Source organism: Somniosus microcephalus, chromosome 7, assembly GCF_052327205.1.
Source record: "Somniosus microcephalus isolate GS21.2 chromosome 7, FLI_Smic_1.0, whole genome shotgun sequence".
Lineage (NCBI taxonomy): Eukaryota > Metazoa > Chordata > Chondrichthyes > Squaliformes > Somniosidae > Somniosus > Somniosus microcephalus.
Genome location: NC_140993.1, coordinates 263,860,657 through 263,867,042, shown reverse-complemented (window position 1 = coordinate 263,867,042; position 6,386 = coordinate 263,860,657). Strand labels below are relative to the sequence as shown.

The following is a 6,386-nucleotide window of genomic DNA, read 5'->3' as shown; positions in this document are numbered from 1 at the left end:
GTCATTCCTGCCATCCCAGGTATCAGTCTGGTGAATCTTCACTGCACTCCCTCCATCGCAAGAACATCCTTCTCAGATAAGGCGACCAAAACTGCACACAATACTCAAGGTGTGGTCTCACCAAGGCCCTGTACAACTGCAGCAAGACATCCTTGTTCCTGTACTCGAACCCTCTCGCTACGAAGGCCAACATACCATTTGCCTTCTTAACCGCCTGCTGCACCTGCATGCTTACCTTCAGCGACTGGTGCACAAGGACACCCAGGTCTCGTTGCACTTCCCCTTCTCCCAATCTATTGCTGTTCAGATAATAATCTACCTTCCTGTTTTTGCCACCAAAGTGGATAACCTCGCATTTATCCACATTATACTGCATCTGCCACGCTTCTGGAGGCAACATACCATCCTGGAGTCCCGTTTGCGGCCACAGAAACGCCTATCTATTCCCCTTACAATAGAATCCCCCATCACTATAGCTCTCCCGCTCGTTTTCCTCCCGTCCTGTGCAGCAGAACCACCCATGGTGCCAGGAAGTTGGCTGCTGCTGCCTTCCCCGATAAGCCATCTCCCTCAACAATATCCAAAGCGGTATATCTGTTTGAGAGGGGGATGGCCACAGGGGATCCCTGTACTACCTGCCTGCGCCTACTACTCTGCCTGGCGGTCACCCATTCCCTTCCTGCCTGTGCAGCCTTTACCTGCGGTGTGACCAACTGATTAAACATGATATCCACGACATCCTCAGCATCGCGAATGCTCCAGTATGTATCCATTCGCAGCTCCAGTGCCGCAATGCGGTCTGCCAGTAATTGCAGCTGGATACACTTCCCGCACACATGGTCGTCAGGGACACAGGAAGTATCCCCGATTTCCCACATAGTGCAGGAGGAGCATGCCATGGGGCCAAGCTGTGCTGCCATGACTTACCCTTTAATTAATTTAAATTAAATCAAATCAATGCCACAAATTTCACTACAATTAAATGATGTACCTGTACTCAAGGGCCCTTGTTTACTAGCAATCCCCACGACACAACAGAGACCTTAGAAACTATAACCACAAAAATTAAGACCGTCTAAACTTTATAAACTATTAACCTTAACTGTCAAACTATAGAGTAGTATAAATACTCACCTGTCCGTACTCACCCAAACAGCTGCTTCCTCTTGCCCGCGTCACTTTTTGAATCGTGGCATGGCGCTGGAACACCGCCGCCGGTCTGCGAGATTGACCGGCCTTTGGAAAAAAAGCCCGCGAAAGTAAGTTTAAATACTCACTGTACTCTCCTGCTGCTCCCGACACCAGCCTCTTCCGATGCATTTACGTTGCTTTCATCATTTTTGATAAGGCTTCCGATTTTGCCCTCTTGCAGTAGCTGAAAGCTATAGGAGTACACAGCAGAATCTTGGATTTTATCTGGGATGTGTATTCCAGCTCTAAGATTAGTGGAAGGGCGGCTGGGAGACTTGCTTGAAAATGCAGTGAGGCCCGATTGTCAACCGTCACACATCCTATTTGATGTCTTCATTGGGGACAGTCTTCAGTCTCTGTTCAGGATATTTCTGAAAGAATTGCAGCGCTCCTTTTTGTAAATGACATCGACCTGAAACGTTAACTCTGTTTCTCTCTCCACAGATGCTGCCTGACCTGTTGAGTATTTCCAGCATTTTCTGTTTTTATTTCAGATTTCCAGCATCTGCAGTATTTTGCTTTTGTATTTGAGTTGTTGGGGATTTGGTGCATGCCACTGTCCATCTTTTTGTTTAGTTCCTGGGATCTGGGCGTCGCTGGCAAGGCCAGCATTTATTGCCCATCCCCAATTGCCCTCGAGAAGGTGGTGGTGGGCCGCCCGCTTGAACCGCTGCAGTCCGCATGGTGAAGGTACTCCCACAGTGCTGTTAGGGAGGGAGTTCCAGGATTCTGACCCAGTGACTATAAAGGAATGGCGATATATTTCCAAGTCAGGATGGTGTGCGACTTGGAGGGGAACTTGGAGGTGGTGGTGTTCCCATGCGCCTGCTGCCCTTGTCCATCTAGGTGGGAGAGGTCGTGGGTTTGGGAGGTGCTGTCGAAGAAGCCTTGGCGAGTTGCTGCAGTGCATCTTGTAGATGGTACACACTGCAGCCACGGTGCGCCGGTGGTGGAGGGGGTGAATCTTGAACAGTGTACAATAAGCGCAGAGGGCATTTGTGGGTACTTAATTACACACCATGACTTGAGCACAAGATCTAGGCTGCCACTCCAGTGCGGTACAGAAGGAGCGCTGAACTGTCTGAGGGATACAACGGTGGGTGCTCCCAGGTGCAGTATTACACTTTGAACGCTCAAGGGGATCTCGAAGGTACTGACTGTATGTTATAGGAGCCATCGCTCCCAATGGTACCCCGGGGTTCTGACTGATACCAGCTTCAGTGTAATTGCAGTCCCTCAGAGAAGGCACAAAGGGCGGTCATCGACGAAGGAACGGAGCTTGCCGTTCATCACGTCCACAGATTTTCCACGGGCTTTTGAGTGGCAACTTACGGTATTTAGCAATCCTTTTCAGCGCGGTGCCCTCTACAGGGGATCTGTGGCATGTGTGAGCAGGGCAAGCAACAGCGTGGCTCTTCAACCAATCAGATTGAAGAATCCTCACTGAGCCACACAGAGTCTAAACCAGGAAGTATAAATTAGAATATTTAATTCATTGTAAAATCATGTACAGAAAGTGAAGGAAAGAAAGATGGGATTAAGAGAGATAGATAAAAGAGAAAGAAAAAGTTAAAAAAAAGTTATTTTAATTTTTAATAAATCTCCAACATTTAATTTTGAAGGAATGAGACTCCACACTTGTAAAATTTAATTTTCAGGGCCAGAGAGGTTGTTTGGCAGTAATTAAGACTTATCACGCTGTTAAAAATTCACATACACCTGAATGCACCAGCCCTAATTTTTTCTGCGGTGCTTAGTGGGTAATTTGTGGGTAAGTACCGCAACTTTGTGCCCTTACATGGATTTCAATGCGGAGTCTCTCTGCAAGGTACCGGTGGAGCGCAGCTTGTGGAGGAGGGGGCAAATCGGACAGCAACTTCCAGATTTCTGCATTTAACTGCGCATGTGCAGACTACGGAAGTTGCTGTCCAATTTACTCCTTAATAACCGTGAGCACTGATAGCCTCACTGTTATTCTTAATGCAAAATCCAGGTCATTGTGTTTAAATACCTGTTAACTATATATTGTGTGTATTTAAAAACATACTAATGGCACAATGTGCATGCTTACATACCTGTTTCTGCTGCTGGGTATTAACTGTCCATTGCGACAAACCAGCTTCTGCCTGTTCCTCTGGCAAGTGATGACAAAGTTGGGACCAAGTTAAAGGGTTCACAGGGCTTTCAGCCGCCTCGTACTAAGAAAGACATCATCATGGATTGAGCTGATCCTGGAGGTGAAGCTTGAATGAGGGAGAAAAAAGGTCATCAGATGCAGGTCCTAGCAGAACAGCCGTGCATTCACAGAGCAATTTAAGCGAAGAAATTGAGCTTTATTGCTTCAAATAGAGTGCCATACTGTGGGGGGGGGGGGAGGAGGAGATGTGTCATGCCAAAGGCCTTACATGAGGGTGCCATGCCAAGGGTCGTACCGGGGGGGGGGGGGGTGGGGGAAGTGTCAGGCTGCAAGAGGGACGGATCACACCAAGGCCCATATGCTGGGAGGGGGGTCACGCAGGTCGCCATATGAGGGGGGAGGATCTTGCCGAGGGTCGTACACAGCTTTATGTCCGAATAAACACTCGAATTGGTGAGGTAATAATCAACTGCTTTCATTTCCAGAGCCTCTACAATATTCCCGCAAAGCAATACAAAAGAGAGTGTAATTGCTACAGTTTGCTTACTCCCATCACCGGGCCATCCAGTGTTCAGCTAACAAGATACAAGTACCATACACATCACACAGCGGAGTGTGAAAACACTTGTAATAAACTCAACCCCGCCCCTGACCAGATTCCAATAGGGCATTTTAACCCATAGTAGAAGGATTCCAAAGTCATTGTTATAAGCATTCTGCCAATTCAGTATCTTGCTGCATCATTTGGCTTCCCTATACTAATTCATCTGCAAATAAATCTGGTTAACAGTTTTAACTTGTACACATTGGTCAGTCAGTGTATCTTTCTGTCTATTTAAAGAGATAGGAGAATACGGTGGGCATCATCCCACATGATCTTCAATGAGGAGGTAACTGACGTGTCTATGGATATTATTTATATGGACTTCCAGAAGGCATTTGACAAGGATCCATATAAGAGACTGTTAACAAAGATGAGAGCACATGGAATTGGAGGCAACCTATTGGCTTGGATAGGGAATTGGTTAGGAGGTAGGAGACAGAGTAGGGATAATGGTTATGTACTCAAATTGGCAGGACGTGACTGGCGGTGTCCCTCAGAGCTCTGTACTGGGGCCGCAGCTTTTCACTATACAGGAAACTCTCGTTTAAACGGCACCTAAATATCCGGAATTCTCTATTAACCGTCAAAATTCTCACTCCGAAAACAACACCTCAGTAACCGGAAATGTTGCCGAGTCCGAGTCTCCCGCGGTGGCCGAGTTAGTCAGTGGGGGTAGTTCTCCAAACTGCCACTACTCGGATTCTTGGCGCTGTCGAAAGTCCGAACACCTCAATAACAGGATTCTGACTCTCCCGTGCTGCCGGTAGCCTCTTCCGATCCGCCATTTTTCTGTTTACTGTATAAGTTTTGTTTTACTGTTAAGTAATTAAAGAGTTATGGATTACCCTCAACTGGCAGTACTGTACTTAATCAAGCATCTTCCACCATCCATTTAACACAACATTCTGTAGGTGAGTACCCAATTACTGTATACTGCACATTCCTTGATTTTTTTAAATTTTGTTTGTTAAAAATAGCCTTGGTAGATAACACTCTCCGTCATCCGGAATTTTTAATCAACCGGCACCATCCCGGTCCCGTCGGTGCCGGATACCAAAGAGTTTCCTGTATTTATAAATGCCTTGGATGAAGGAATAGAGAGCTGTATATCCAAGTTTGCTGACAACACTAAGTTACGTGGCACAGTAAATAATGTAGACACGAGCAGAAAGTTGCAAAGGAACATTGATAGACTAAGTGAGTGGGCAAAACTATGGCAGGTGGAGTTCAATGTGGGAAACTGTGAGGTCATCCACTTTTTCTAAAATGGCAAGAAGCTGGTAACGGTGGACGAGCAGAGAGATTTAGGGGTCTAACAGAAATCACTAAAAGCTAGTGGACAGGTACAAAAAAATGCTTAAAAGGCTAATGGAATGTTGGCCTTAATCTTAAGAGGGCTGGAATACAAAGGGGTGGAAGTCATGTTACAGCTGTAGAGCGCCTTGGTCAGACCCCACCTGGAGCACTGCATTCAGTTCTGAGCACTGCCCCTCAGGAAGGATATATTGGCCTTGTGCGGGGTGCAGCGTAGATTCACCAGAATGATACCAGGGCTAAAAGGGTTGAATTATGAGGACTAGTTGCATAGACTAGACTTGTATTCCCTTGAGTATAGAAGATTAAGGGGTGATCTAATTGAGGTGTTTAAGATGATTAGAGGAGTTGATAGGGTGGATAGAGAGAAACTATTTCCTCTGGTGGGAGAGTCCAGAACAAGGGGGCAGAACCTTAAAATTAGAGCCAGGCTGTTCAGGGGTGATGTCAGGAAGCACTTCTTCACACAAAGGGTAATGAAAATCTGGATCTCTCTCACCCCAAATGGCTGGGGGTTAATTGAAAATTTCAAAACTGAGATCGATAGATTTTTGTTAGGCAAAGGGTATTAAGGGTTACGGAATCAAGGCAGCTAAATGGAGTTAAGATACAGATCAGCCATGATCTAAAAGTATGGCGGAACAGGCTCGAGATACTGAATGACCTGCTCCCATTCCCATGAGCTACATACCACAGCTAGGAGTTAACTGTTAAAACTGGGCACACTACCCATACATGGCAAGTATAAGGGCACAGGTTTTAGATCATGCGAGACTTGGAGGGTGGAATACGAACATAAGAGTTAGGAGCAGGAGTCGGCCACTCGGCCCCTCGAGCCTGCTCCGCCATTCAATAAGATCATGGCTGATCCGATTGCTCCACATTCCCGCCTACCCTCGATAACCTTTCACCCCCTTGCTTACCAAGAATCTATCTACCTCTGCCTTAAAAATATTCAAAGACTCTGCTTCCACCGCCCTCTGAGGAAGAGAGTTCCAAAGACTCACGACCCTCTGAGAAAAAATTTCTCCTCATCTCTGTCTTAAAAGGGCGACCCCTTATTTTTAAATAGTGACCCCTAGTTCTAGATTCTCCCACAAGAGGAAACATCCTCAGCACATCTACCCTGTCCAGACCCCT

General features: G+C 46.5%; 1 long non-coding RNA gene across 2 annotated transcripts in view; it reads right to left on the bottom strand.

Annotated features, from left to right (window-relative positions):
• Positions 1-1,257: 1,257 nt before the first annotated feature.
• The window catches only part of LOC147115286 (uncharacterized), a 29,431-nt gene continuing 24,302 nt past the window's right edge, over positions 1,258-6,386 (bottom strand). The window contains exons 2-3 of one of the 2 annotated variants that reach the window (XR_015079107.1): positions 4,543-4,747; positions 1,258-3,434 (exon numbers count right to left, since the gene is read on the bottom strand). This is a non-coding gene — a long non-coding RNA (uncharacterized LOC147115286). The remainder of the gene's footprint in view (positions 3,435-4,542; positions 4,748-6,386) is intronic. The other variant, XR_015079106.1, reaches the window with a different exon arrangement.